Below are 15281 nucleotides of genomic sequence, written 5' to 3'. Positions count from 1 at the left end.
TCCCTCTTGGATTCTCCAAGAAGCTAATGAGAGAACAAAGAAACTTAGGCTGAACTTCTCTTAAAAGTTTAACCATTGAATACCTAATTTTCAAAACACAGACTTCAGAGTTTCTGATGGACCATTAGCAGATCACTGGCCATAACTAGTGACACAGGATTCAGAGTGCTGCTAGGTACCGCTAACATGCAATAGCTTTGAACTTCAATGTATGTCCATCCTCACACATGGAAGCTCCTCCTCCCTCTCTCTCTCATAATACACAACAAGGATATGGAGGACATCAAGAGAAAAAAATTTGCCTTCAAGTAAATACAGACATTTCCCATTGAATACTGTGCATATATCTGACGGCAAAAGATGGCTTAGTGATATAAGAGAATTATAGAGGGTGAGATTTGTATTTTCTTAATCACCTTGGCTATGCCTACACTTGCCCCAAACTTCAAAGGGGAAATGGTAATCAGGCTGATGGGAGATTACTAATGAACTGCTGTGATGAATATGCAGCACCTTCCTTAAGCTAATTCTCCCCCACAGCAACTTTGAAGTGTCGAACGTCTAAGTGTCAAACTTTGAAGTGCTGGCATGGGGAGTAAAGGCACTTCGAAGTAGCATAGCTACTTCAAAGTACCCATGGCTACATGGCATGCTGGGACTTCAAGGTTTGACACTTTGAAGTTGCCTTGGGGGAGAATTAGCCTAATGAAGTGCTCCATATTAATCATAGCACTTCATTAGTAATCTTCCATCAGTCTGATTACCATGCCCCCTTCAAGTACGGGGCAAGAGTAGACATAGCCCTTGAGTAATAGTCTAATTCACAAGTGGTCCTACTGATTTCAAGGGGAACCAGCTGAGGAATAAGGTACTAGTCAATGAGAGTAAGGGTGCCAAAACTGGCCACAGGAAACTAAAATTAAAACTATGTCCAGCATTTGTTTTATCTCGATACTCAGAATATAGGCAGGAAAAACCAGAGATCAGATTCAGCCCTCGTTTGTACCAACACCTCTACTGACTCCAGTTTTACATGGGACATTTAATTAAAGTACAAATTTATGAGTATGAATATGATAATAACCCTCTCCTCCTCCCACATTAGCCTCAGTTCAAGCACATAAAAGCTGTAACACATACTAACAAAATTCAAAAATCTGAGAGTTTAGCTGTACACTTTGGGATGAGTTATATAGATGGAACTTGTATTGATTTCTTATGTGTATACATCTAAAGCAGTGGTTCTCAACTAATTTATCCCGTGGGCCATATATACAGCTCTCTGTTTAATGTGGGCCATGTCCACACAATATATGTCACCTGGGCCTCAGCTGTGTGTTGACTGGGCCTCAAGTGGGCCACAGGTTGAGAACCACTGATCTGAGAAATAAGCACGACACTAGGATCTATATTCATCTTTAGTGCGAGTCCATGGAAATCAATGCAGTTATGCTCTGGTCTTTTGTACTTTAAACATAGTATTATGAAAAAGAAGGCAAGCTGTCATGAGTTAAGCCTGGCCAATAAATATTACAGTTTCTATTCCCTGGTTTGAGCTGTGTTATTTATCTATATTCTTGAGATGAAAACATTAATTCTCGTAACAGTAGTTTATATAAGCCATTTTGTAGAATATTATAAAACATATTAGTTAATGAATAAAGACTAAAACTTAAAATAATGTATCTGAGTTATATAATTACTAATGCCACAGCTGTGAGAAGGTGATGTGAAACTCATTCTCAAAATACTTAAGGAAATTATGCTGCCAATAAATTCTACATGCAGCAATTTCTAGTCTATTTTATACCTCTCTTTTGTGTAGTTGCATAAATGTATCAAAGCAGAAATTGATGCATATATATCTTTCATTTAAACATCCATTGAAAAGTAGGAAAAATAAACATCAAAGATAAGTTTCAAGTTTAAAATTAATTAGATAATTAAAGCTGTTAGAGACCTTGATCTTGTGGCTACCAAACTCATTGACACAGGATCAGACCCATACTGTTGTTAAGAATATTTTCTTCTGGCTAACAAACTTTATCAGAAATCTACAAGTGAGTGCATGCATATCCATATACCATTATTTCCTTAACTAGCTGTTTGATGGGAAGTAGCAATGCAACTGGAATATATACGTAAGTCAGCAGTCATATGTGTTTTGATGTTACGATGGGAAACTTCTGCAAATAAATATTTTTCTGATTTAAATTATATTTGGGGGGTTTTTTCAGAAAAAAATTGTCAGAAGCTCACTCCAAAACTTTAAAAGACAAAACAGCTTTAATCTATACAGCATCTTTCATATCGCTCTTGGCAGTCACTCAATAATAAGTAAGATGTAGTTATGTTACCTTCCTATTTGTGAGTCCATTGATAGCTGATCAGCCTGATTCTGGAGCTGCAGATCTTATACCAAAAGAATAAGTGTTGGTCACTCTTGGAGGGCCATGGGGCAGTTTTTGATGCTCTTTTGTTCTTCTCCACCTCTCTTTGTCTCCACTGTGGCAGGAGCTCTCAAATTGCACCACCCCATCACAGATTACAGTTCTCCACTGAGGATGATCTTGGGCAAGGTGCTCCCAAGTGTCAATACCAATGGTGCACTTTTTCATGTGTGCCTTCAACATGTCCTTATATGGCTTCTTCTGGCCCCCAACACTCCTCCATCCTTTCTTCAAATCAGAAAACAGAATCTGTTTTGGGAGGCACTGATTAGACATCCAAACCATGTGATCAGTCCAACACAGTTGTTGATGAATAATAATGGCTTCAATGCTGGTCATGTTCAACTCTTCCAGGATACTAGTGCCTGTGTGTCTGTCCTCCCAAGAAATATTTAGGATTCTCCCAAGGCAGTGTTAATGATATTGTTCAAGTGCCTTTAAATGTTGTCCAGGTTTCACATGCATACAGCAGCACTGGAACAACCGCAGCATGGTATACAAGGAATCCTCTCAAGACAGATGTTTCAGTTCTCAAAGACCTTTTGTCTCAGGCAGGTGAGAGCACCTTGGTATTTTTGATGTTCAGTGTTAGGCCAAGATTCTCATAGGCTTCAGAGAAAGGCATTTAAGATGGTCCAAAGGGCCATGGGAGAAAGAGCAGCAACCATGTTGTCATCCCCATACTGGAGCTCCATGACTGAGGTCATGGAGGTCCTGCTTTTAGCCTTCAGTCTCCTGAGATTTAACAGCTTTCTGTTCTGGAAGCTTGTCATCAATGAGGTGAAGAGTCCTGGCAATGAATATGCAGAACAGCGATGGGGCAATGAAGCAGCCTTTTTTGACTCCCATTTTGACCTCAGAGGGGTCGCTTCGGGATCCGTTGTTGCTCAATACTGTGACAGTCATGTTGTCATGAAGCAGCCTCAAGATGCTAATGAGTTTCTTGGGGCAGCTGATCTCTGAGAGGATGGTCCACAGGGTGGAACAAGTGACTCAGTCAAATGCTTTCGTCAGGTTGTGAAAATCATGTATAAGGCTTGGTTTTGTTCATGACATTTTTCTTGCAGTTGCCAGGTTGTGAGGATCGCGTCCACTGTTCCTTGGAATGGTCAGAAGCCACACTGAGATTCTGGGAAAATTTATTCTGAGAGTGGCAGGAGTCAGTTTGCAAGGATTTAAGCTAAGATCTTCCCTGCCATTGCAGGAGGAAGATGCAATGATAGTTTCCACAGCCTGACTTGTCATCCTTCTTGAAGAGACTGATAATCAGTGTGTGTCTCTGAAATCTCATAGCATCTGCTCCCTGTCCTAGAGCTTGAGAATTAGGAGGTGGAGATATTTGTGAAGCTCTGGCCCACCTCATTTGAAGACTTCAGTGGGGATTCCATCTAGTCTGGTTGCCTTGCTGCACTTCATCACTTTGGTAGCAGCTTGGACCTCACTCAGGGTAGGAAGTGTTGCAAGATCATCCCTAGGTGGTTACTGAGGGATTTGGTCAAGGAATTCTAGGACCATGGTGGAGGGACAGTTCAAGAGCTCATTACAGTGCTCCATCCAGTGAGAAGCAATGGCTTCATTATCTTTCAGGAGTTGGGTACCCAAACCAGGAGACTGATACCATGATTTTCCAATCCATAAACAGCTTTGGTAGCATTGAAGAAACCTCTCGTATCATTGATGTCTGAGAGATGCTGAAGTTCTTGTGCCTTCACAGTGCACCACTGGTTTTTCAGAGTCCCTGTTTTAGCTGGACTTCTGCCTTGACCTAGGAATGCACTTCTCTCTTCGTTGTGAAGTTGATGTCACTTTGCCAAGCCCTAAAACTTTCCTTTTTACCTCAGTGAGGCATTCAATTTCCACATCATTCTCACCAAATCCTGGATTTGTAACCAATGGTTTCTCCACAAGCTCCGGCAATGGCATTTTTCAATTGACACCACTGTTCTTCCACATCTTCAGGGGGTACAGTCAGCAGCTTCCTTTGGGGTGCTACCTAAAAGACACTTTGCTGATGGGGTCCTTTAAGACTTGTACATTGATCTTTCACTGGATCTGTTTCCTCTGACTTCTCTGTTTGGTGAAAAACCCTAACTGCCATTGTGGCTCAAATAAGCAGTGTTCAGTCCAGCAGTCATCAGCACTACTCACTGAATGTGTGAAAAGAATATCATGCGAATCCTGAGAATGTACGATGACAGTCTACGAGGTGCCAGTGCTTCAATCGAGGATGTTGCCATGAAGCCTTAAATTTGTTTTTCTGGCAGAAGAGGGTGTTTGTGATGACAAGCTCATGTTCTGCACATTTTGTAAGGAGGAGTATTCCATTGGAGTTGCTGTTTCTAACTCCTTCTTTCCCAATGGTAGTCTGCCAGAAGACTACGTCTCTTCTGACCCTGGCATTGAAATCACCTAAGAGAATAACCTTGTCTTCTTTGGGGATGTCTTTCAGGACTGTGTCCAATTGGATGTAGAACTTCTCCTTCACGTCATCTTTGGCATCTAGAGTTGGTGCATAAGCACAGATGACAGTTGTCTGTTGGTTTTTGGCAAGCTTCAAGCACAGAGCCATGAGATGCTCACTGATGCTGACAGGGACTTCAGATAGGATCTTTGTCAGTTTATTTTTGATGGCAAATTCTACTCCATGAGTTTGTTTTTCTTCCTTTGGGGTTCCTTTCCAGAAAATTGTGTACCTTCTGCCTTCTTCTCTAAGTTGTACTTCTTCTGGTCTATGCATTTCTGCCAGGGCAGCTGTATCAATGTTGAATCATCACAACTCGTGGGCAATAATTGCTGTGCATTTTATGGGTCGCTCACTGTCTGGGTTCTCCATTAGAGTCTGAATAGTCCATGTTCAAAAGTTTACTGTTCAATTTTGACTGCACAGAAGTGAACCCACTGGATATGGTTATCCAGTCAGGTAGTTGAAATGGCTGATATTTAGGTCACTTTTCTAGTCCCCTTCCTCATGTGCAGTGGGCAGAGCAGATCCTAAATAGGGCTGCTCAATCATGGAAGCATCAGCCAGAGCATTCTACCACCTCAGGCCTCAAAATAGAATGACTGATATGTAAATCCACCACCTATATGCTGGTCCATGACTAAAAGCTTCCAGATTTTGCAATCCTGCTCCTGTTGCCATTCGACAGTCACCAATGGTCTTAAGTTTAGGAGAGTAGTACAAAGAGGATGATGCCTGTGTGTGACTTCTTTTAACATGGGGGAACTCGTGCACTGCAGCCACCACGTGGTTCTTGATGGATAGAAGGCTCAGGTCCAATGGCATTGGACCCATGACAATAGGGAGTCTTCTGTTCACTGCAGCCTTCATCTGCCTTCACAGCCATTGTAGCATTACCCTTGCTATCCTTCCCCTGTTATGTTGTTCAGGACTTTTGGGATCGTTCTTCATCGGGACCTATCCCCTTGACCTCACCACCATGGGTGACCCTGCTGGGAATACAAGACTCCCTTTGGCATTGCTCTCAGATTCATTGGAATGCACAAGCCTGCTCACCATGACGAGCTGATGCTCTGGAGAGTGAATGTTTCCTTCAGGCTAACAAACTTTACCAGAAATCTACAAGTGAGTGCACTTATTTCCATGTACCATAATTTTCTTAACTAGCTGTTTGATGGGAAGTAACAATGCAACAGGAATGTATTTATAAGTCAGCAGTCATATGAGTTTTAATATTATAATGGGAAATCTGCCTTCTGTAAATAATATTTTTATTTAAATTATACTTGGGACTTTTTTTAGAAAAAGTTTAACAGTCAAAACAGCCTTAATCTGTACAGCATCTTTCATACAATAAAGCACTCTACAGGCTTTCAGAATGCTAAACAATTCAATTAGAGCCAAAACAAGCAAAGGAGACAAAATTAGGAGGTAATGCCAAGGGATAAAATATAAGATTTTATCTCATATTTGAAGTGGGATGGAAAGTCAATAAGACAAAGAGACATTGTACAAGCATGGTTTTCCAAATATCAAAAAACAGGAAGAGGGCTCTGGTGCCAAAAGTGGAAACATTGTGTGTAGTAGCAACAGGACAGTAATATAGACAAATGGAGGAAGGTGAGAAGTTAATCTCATGAGAGCAAATGGCGTTATTAGGGGATGAGGACTTAGTTGAACTTTGCATATGGAGTAAGGTGGGGCAACAGCATTCTGTATATGCAGGAGAAATAGAGAAGGGGCACACTGTAGTGAATGCAAGAAGAGATGCAGATATGAAAGAAATGTCAACGGGGTATAGGTGAGGTGATGGTGTATATGACCAGTATTCTGGAAGTGGATCTATACCTTTATGGCTATAATCCCATAAGATCACACATCTATATGTTTTATCCTGAGCAGGTATCTTTCCATACACTGACCTATTATTCTGAGGACAATGAACCTCAGAGTGGATTTTCAGAATCAGCAACATTATTGTCAGGAACAGACTAGGTACAGATGTCCACCTATCAGGCACACCTGAAAAAGTCTTACATGTGTTTATAAAGTTGGTTCCTAAAGTTGCTGCATCTCTCTGCATCTTTGAAAACAAAGAAAGCTGCCCCTTGGCTTCTCCAGGCTCACACATGTTTTAAGTTTCCCTAGGATCTTTTTAAAAAAAAATCCTAAATGCAAAATCTATTTGATCAAATTGGTCTTCTGAGCAATTTGGCTTGACAGTTTAGAGAACCCCAGAGGGCTCATAATAATAGGAGATAGTTCTTCACATTTTAGAACTTACCACATGAGGCAGGGCATCCATTTCACATCCTCTTCCAATTCATATAGAGCACGACAGTCGTTCATGCTGTCGTTATCAATATATGCTTCTGTTTAATTGAGTTTTGCAAGCTAAGGAGCAGTAGAAGAATTGTTCATTTCTAGTGAGTTGATAATACTACATTCTTATGTATTTCTTCACCTGCATATATGAGTCACTATTATAGGCTGACATATCTCAATGATTTGTTTTCTTTGTGGTTTAATTTGAGGTAGCTTTCCTCCCACGTGGGACATGGCATTAGGGAAGTTCTGTGTTCTTTTCCTGGCTGTGCCAATGTTCTTGGACAATTCACTTCACCTCATTTTCTCCCATCTGTAAAATGCAGACAATGATGCCCAATCACCTTCATAAAGTGTTCTGAGATTTATGGCTTAAAGAAAAAAAAAAGACTACTATGCTAGGTAAGGATAATTACAGTAAGTTTCTCCTTTGGAGTGAACTTCATTTCAGCTCCACTCAAGCAGGGAGTTTTAGTCCCCTCTGGGCGCTGTCCATAGTTTGACCTTCCCAGTCCCCAGGTGAGTTCCGAGGGAAAGCAGGTTGGACTACAGAATTCTTACAGTATGGTATATGATCTCTGAAGGATACACGTGAAGAGACTGAATTCTGCATCAAACTTCCTCAGAAGATTCATGAGTAATTAGTTTTTTGGAGGTTCTTCATGGAAAACTGCTATCACTGTTGATTGACTTTATATGTGTATTTCAACTGAAACACAAGTTTAATTATCCAGGGCCTGGTCTGCACTTAAAACTTGGAATGCAAATGTAAAAAACCTGCAGCCTGAATGCCATGGATATTCTGATCAAATTCCCAGTAGAAAAGCAGCTGATCTGATAAAAGAATGTTTCCATCAACTATCACTTCGGGTGGTAGGCTTTCTACAAGACAGAAAAATGCCTTCCATTGCAATAGTCTGTATCTACACTATGAGATTAGAGTGGTGTAGCTATTGGTCAGGGTAAAAAGTATTTTGCACCTTTAAAAATTAAAAAGTAATCGTTTTAGGGGCAATTTTTATTAGGCAAGCTTACCTGCTTCACAGACTTCACCACAGTTCCTACCAGCCTCTCTGCCACTTCCACACCTGTGTGGAGAAACCGAGCAAGGTACAAGTTATTAGAAGTAGAAGTGCATAAAGTATACATTTCATTACCTAGATAGTTTATTAGCAAGCTAGCTTCAGCAGGCTCATCATAATAGCAAAATAAAATTTTCTACAATATAGTTTGCAAAAGTGTACCACAGATGCACAAGGTAAGGCAAAAATGAAGGAAGATATGTGAATGGTAGCAGCCTCCTGATTATCAAATTATTAATTTGAACAGATTGATAGCATTTTAGGTTTGGTCTATGTTAGGCAAATAAGTCGATTGTTGAAATGCACTTGTAGCTGTGGCACTTGCATAGCTATAATCAACTTATCTGCAATCGATTTACCTGGCTGTCCTCACTAAGGAATATCTATGGGAGAGTTTCTCCCATTAACCTCCCTTACTCCTCACAATAGCAAAGAGTACAGGAGCCGACTGCCAACCCCTTACAGGTCAATTTTGCATGTCTCCACCAGGAGCATGAAATCAAACCCCAGAAAATCAAACTCTGAGTGGGTTGATCTTCTAGGTAATGTAGACTTGGCCTTAGAGGTAGCAGGTTTTTTTTATTCCTGGAAATTCTAACTACCAGAGATTTCAATACAATAAGTTTTGTTAGTGTAACAATACATTAACATGTTCCAGGGCCATCTAGCAAACTACCATCAATTTTACCCCTCCACAATCTTATCATTGGCCTAGGCTGCCTCTCCAAAATTCTCCCATAGGCCTCAGATTCCTTCTCCTAACCCGTGACTCTTCAAGAAACCTCCATCTCTCATTCTTAACCCAAGATCCCCAAACAGCTCTAGTCTTCAACTACATCAATTCCCAATCTGTTAAACTCCTTTTCCTATAGTGACAGCAACCTCAAAAGCCTCTAAGATGGGTCTCACTGCATGCTAAATGTAAGTATTGCATATTTTGGGACTGTGCACTAATCCCCTTGAATTCATAAAGGCAGAGAATGGGAAAAGTTTATCTAAATCATGTTTGTGCTTACACATGCTTGGAGAAATAGAATAAACATTTCCTGAACTGATATTTTAACCTGTATTTTCTGTGAAGTGATATAAGTACATTTAATAGTGTAGATGAAACCAAAGATTGTATACAGTCCTTATTTTATATAACTGAATTTCATATGCTAACATGTCTTCATATTTCACAGGTGTGACCCCTTTTAAGAGTCCCTTCTTAAGAATTCATCTTTATATTAAATCTAAGAATTTGAACAAAAGTCTTTAGCCTTCCTTTTAAATAGGAAGAAAAACTGTTCTTTTCTCAAAGTCAATCTATTAGCCTATTACACTAGGGCTGTGTCTACACTACAAAAATAACTTCGAAGTTGCTTATTTCAAAGTACAACTTCAAAGTAAGCAACTATGAATCTGAGCATCTGCACACACCCTACTTCGAAGTTAAACTCCCAGGAATGGAGTAAGGACTTCAGAGTTGGGTTTCCTACTTCAAAGTTAACTTTGAAGTAAGGGAAAATGTGTGTAGACTGTCTGCTGGCTACTTCGATGTGGTACCTAACTTTGAAGTTAGTTCCTAGTGTAGACGCACCCTAGCTAAATTAAATGGCAGGTATTTTTCCCATGGGACCTGTAACTGAGTGTACTGGCTATTTCAGTCCAGTGGGGAGGGAGAGTTTTGGGGATTCAGGGTATCCCACTCCAGGAGTTTTGTGACAGATGTATCCTCAGAGAATAAAAAAGACATATGTAGACAGAATGGAACTTGTCCCAGAGTAATAGCCAGGTGGTGGGGTGGATAAAAAATGCCACTAGGCTATTGTCTTTTTACCGTATAGGAGCATTAATAGCATATAGCAGGACTCTAAGATATTTTACACAAAATTTGATCATCAGTTTTAAGTGACCTTAGGGGAGGAAAAAATCATTTATTTTTAATAGATCCATAAAATTGTCTCTTCCTACAACAAAAGGAAAACTTAAAAAGAGACTAGATCTTTAACACATATCACCTAGCAAGATTAACTATATGAGGAACGAAAGGCATCTAAAAAGCTCAGCTTTATTATATTCATTATTTTGCACGCTGACTTCCTTCTCCCAAACTTGACAATAGTCTAGTGGTAATGTTTGATTTGATTTTTTGAATTCCAAGCAACATAAAGTTGTTCCAATAGTAAAGAACTAATTCCAAAGCTTTGCAGTGGTAAAATATGTGGACTTGAGTTCACTTGACAGGATGTCATTTTCCAACTGTCACCTTATAAATGAAAAGAGGTTTTAAAAACAAAATTTCATTGTCTTTAAAGAAAGGATTGTTCTTCAACATTTTGAAGATCCAAACTCTCTCAGGCCTTTAACCAAAATGCTCGCACATAAAAATAATACCACCAGAGTTCAAAGTATTTCACATAACACAGCACACTACAGTATAATCAGTTAAGAGAGTAAGTTTAGCATACTGTTACTCATTCACAACTTCCTGAGTTTTTATCTCCTCAGTTAAAAAAGACTCCTCAATCTCCCCCTTTTGAGGACAAAATAATCACACAGGTAGCCTTCCTTGTCCCTCACTGGAAATGCACCCCAGTGTTAGAAAGTTCTGGAATTCAATATCTGACACAGCTGTTCTACAGACACAGTACGTCTGCTATCTACCCTGGAGTGAAAACAAATAGCAGCCAGTTTGCTGGTCACACGTTCCAACTGGGATTTTGCCATCTGTCATTCTGTTTGTACAGCTATTTAGATTTCCAGTCCATACCAAACAAATTCCACCTACAATACTAGCAGAACTTCAATCAGCAACAAGAGAAATTATATAGATGGTGAAAATTGTGCTACTCTCACAGCACATAAATCTGTTCGGAGTTTTAAATCCTGTTCAATAGAATTGAATTAAGGGCTTCTGTGTTGCGGTCATGTTCATATTTGCAAATACTAATGAGGAAAAAAAATGAACACTACTGAACTTGTAGCTACTCTAGGATAGTAGCTGTCAACTGTGATTTTGATATGTCAGCTGTATTGATATAGAAAGTGTTACAATAGAGAAATGATAAACTTTAAGCATGTTCCAATATTCTAATGAAAAACAAAAAATATTGAGCTTAAACATAAATTTATATGGACTTTTTAGTTAATGAAATTCTTAAAGATAATAACGGTGATGCTCAAAGATCCACCTTGTCTCTTTTAAAGATATAATAGCTAGGCTATTCTAAGGTTCACCACACAAAAGTACGCAGAAAAACAGTAACAGTAATCCAACAGTAGTTCTTTGTCTATGCATAGTGGCAGTGGATCTTGGAGGCAGTTATTCTTTCAAACAAAAGCAAACACAGGATAAAAGCAAACACAAGCCCATGTGACACATGTATAATGTCAACTGTTCTTTCTTGGAAATGAAACTTGGGACTTCAGTTGCTTCCCTTCTCCCCCTCCACCACCACCATCCCTGCACCCTCCCCCCGCAGCCTCTACAAAGCTGCCAATTCTCATTCTTTTGGAATGAGGCACTCTCATTTATTGTCTCAATTTCAAGATGCCCGAGGCCTAAAATAAAAAGAGTCACAATTGATTTCAGTTGGATATTTAGAAACTCGGATTCTTTCTAAGTCAATTAGATGATTACAAGTTGGCAGCTTAATAAATTTCCTGCTGGAGACTAGATTGCAAGATCAAAACCAAAAATCTGGCAAATAAATATCCTTGTACATGGCAACATATCATATCCAAGCAGTAATGAGCTAGACCAGAAGTTATAACTGTAGCTATATAACTAACTATCTGCCTGTACTCATGATAGCCCATATAAAAATGAGTCCATCTTATGACCAAAAAATTATCAAAATAACTAAAATTTCCTGTAAAAATGTTTTATAATTATTGTGTGGATTTTAATTCTTCTGTAGTGGAGTCTGAGGGATTTGAATCTGAAGTTCATCCCCAGAAAAGTAAAAGATCTAGACTGAAGTTAACCCAGTTAACCCATCAATGTTGTGTATGTGTGTGTGAATGCAAGAAGCACACTGATGTTTATTTTCCACTTTGCCAGCCAGCGGGGAGCAGATGGATTTTAAGGAGGATCCCAAAATGGCACATAAGGAGATGACAGCCCAGCAGCACTAATAATAACTATTATCCTCATAATAGGCTCATTGTTTCAGTCACAACAGCTACATCTACATGTGAATGCTACATCGAAATAGCTTATTTCGATGAATAGCGTCTACACGTCCTCCAGGGCTGGTGCCGTCGACGTTCAACGTTGACGTTGGGCAGCACCACGTCGAAGTAGGCGCTGCAGGGGAGCGTCTACATGCCAAAGCGGCACACATCAAAATAAGGGTGCCAGGAACAGCTGCAGACAGGGTCACAGGGCGGACTAGCACTTCCGGGGCAACAGCTAGCCACTCCCTTAAAGGGCCCCTCCCAGACACACTCAGCCTGCACAGCACGCAGTCTGCAGAGCCATAGGCACGCACACCTCGGCGAAGCAGTATGGACCGCCAGCAGCAGCAGCAGCCAGAGGTCCACCAAGCCGCCCCTGTAGGAGCAGTGCTCGCCCTGCTCAATGCTATGCAGGAGGCAGCTGATCACCTTTTATTCATGGAAGAGAAGCTGCCCCCAGGGGAGGAGGAAGCAAACCCAGACCCTGCTGTCCTCCACCCCCGCCCCCCCCCCCGCCACACACGCTGCCGGCTGTGGAGCTACCCCACGAGCACCGACTGGTTGGAGCGGCTGGTGCTTGGCGACTGGGACGACGACCGCTGGCTCCAGAACTTTCGTATGAGCTGCCAGACATTCCTGGAGCTCTGCCAGTGGCTCACCCCCGCACTGAGGCACCAGGACACCACCATGCGGCATGCCCTCAGCGTGGAAAAATGGGTCGGCATCGCTGTCTGGAAGCTGGCCACTCCAGACAGCTACCGATCCGTGAGGCAGCAGTTTGGTGTGGGCAAGGCCAACGTCGGGGCTGTCCTCATGGAGGTAAGAGGACCCACGGGGAGGGGGAGGCAGCCCTGGGGGGGAGGGGAGCCCAGGGGGGGAGGGCCAGACACACCCTGCACACCCCTCATTGGTGCTCTCTCATGTCCTTCCCCTGCAGGTCGTCCACGCCATCAACGCCCTGCTCCTCCACAGGCTCGTGCAGCTTGGGGACCCGGATGCCGCCATCGCGGGGTTTGCCACCCTGGGCTCCCGAAATTGATTCTGAGCTCTGGATGGGACCCATATCCCCATCTGAGCTCCGGAGCACAGCGGAGGACGCTTCCTGAACAGGAAGGGCTACCATTCGGTGGTCCTCCAGGCCTTGGTGGACAGCCGGGGCCGCTTCCTGGACATTTATGTTGGCTGGCCTGGCAGCACCCATGACGCCCGGGTATTCAGGAATTCAGGCCTGTGCCGCCGGCTGGAGGCGGGGACCTACATCCCCCAGTGGGAGATCCCTGTGAGGGACACCACCATGCCCCTCTGCATCGTCGCAGACGCGGCGTACCCCCTCCGGCCCTCGCTCATGCACCCTTACACGGGCCATCTCACAGCCAGCCAGGAGCGCTTTAACACGCACCTGAACATGCACGCCAGGTGGTTGAGCACACTTTTGGCTGCCTCAAAGGGCGCTGGAGGTGTCTCCTCACCCGCCTTGATGCGGGCCCCACCAACATCCCCCAGATTGTGGGCACGTACAGCACACTCCACAACCTGGTAGAGAGCAAGGGGGAGACATTCTTTCAGGGCTGGGCTGTGGAGGCTGGCAGGGCTGACGTGCAGCCACGCACTGCCCCCAGTTGCCAGGTGGACCCCGAGGTGACCCGGGTCCAGGAGGCCCTGCGGGCCCATTTTGACCAGGCCACGGGGTGAACGCTGGCAGGGCCCCCACTGCACCCCCCCATCCTCCACAACACTCCCTGCCCCTACGCCCACACCACAGAGCACCCAAGAACACCCCCCACAACTTTTCTGGCAAATAAAAATAGACCTGTTGTTCTTGAAACCACAAAACAGTGAATTCTCTTACTATTACTACAAATATATATATATATTATATGATAAATAGTGGAAAACAAGGAAGGGGAGAACTATTTACGTGGGGGGGCAGGTATCATAAAATAACAGGGGTCTAATACAAGCTATATACAAAATAATGGGGGATATGTAGAAAAGGAGAGGGGGGGGGCCATGTCCTGGGCCCCGCACCCCCTACTGTCCAGCACTTGGGGTTGGCGGGTGCGACCCTCGCCTTGGCTTCAGCCCTGGCCGAGGCTGGCTGGGGGCCGGGTGAACCGGCAGATACGGCTGGTGGGTGTCAGCAGGCCCCAGGTCCCCCTCGGCGGAAGGCCCCTCAGTGGCGGACGGTGGTGGGACGGCGGGTGGAGCAGGCAGGGCGGGCAGAGCAGCGGGCGGTGCAGCATGGGGGGCCAGGTAGTCTGATATGCGCTCAAAAGTGCGCATAAAGGCCCCCCAGGCCTCCTGGCGCCAGGCCAGCGCCTGCTCCTGCAGTTGCAGGCCACGCTCATCCACCCGCAGGCACTGCTCCGATACCTCCAGCTGTCGCCGGAGGGTCGCCAGCAGCTGGGAGTCTGTCGCCGTCCGGTGGTGGTGCTGGGGCTGCCGTGGACCCCGCCCTGGGACTGGTCAGTGCTCCGCCGAGGGGCTGGCCTGCAGCGATGACCCCGGTGGGCTGTCCGGGACCACTGACACCTCACCGGCGCTCTCCGGACCCTCTGATGGTGCAGCTGCGGAACACAGGGGGGGAAGAAGAGTGGAGACAGCCGTTAGTGTGGCCCCCGAGCCGTGGCCCTTGTCCCCCCACTCCTCTGCTGCTGGTTCCCCATACCCATCCCCGGGAGATGCTGCTGCTGCTGATGGGTGTCCCACCCCCCTCCCCCTGGGGGACCCTAGGTTCCGCTCCCCCCATCCCCAGGGATGGGACATGGCACTGTCCTGCTGGGGGGGCAGGGGCTGATG

The 15281-nt window shown here is 43.8% G+C and overlaps 1 long non-coding RNA gene across 1 annotated transcript in view; it reads right to left on the bottom strand.

Moving 5' to 3' along the window:
- Positions 1–8266: 8266 nt before the first annotated feature.
- LOC142017103 (uncharacterized) overlaps positions 8267–15281 on the bottom strand; it is a 45043-nt gene continuing 38028 nt past the window's right edge. The window contains exon 3 of the long non-coding RNA XR_012646439.1: positions 8267–8324. This is a non-coding gene — a long non-coding RNA (uncharacterized LOC142017103). The remainder of the gene's footprint in view (positions 8325–15281) is intronic.

Source organism: Carettochelys insculpta, chromosome 8 (assembly GCF_033958435.1).
Source record: "Carettochelys insculpta isolate YL-2023 chromosome 8, ASM3395843v1, whole genome shotgun sequence".
In the NCBI taxonomy this organism is placed as follows: domain Eukaryota; kingdom Metazoa; phylum Chordata; order Testudines; family Carettochelyidae; genus Carettochelys; species Carettochelys insculpta.
This window is presented reverse-complemented; position numbering and strand designations above follow the sequence as displayed.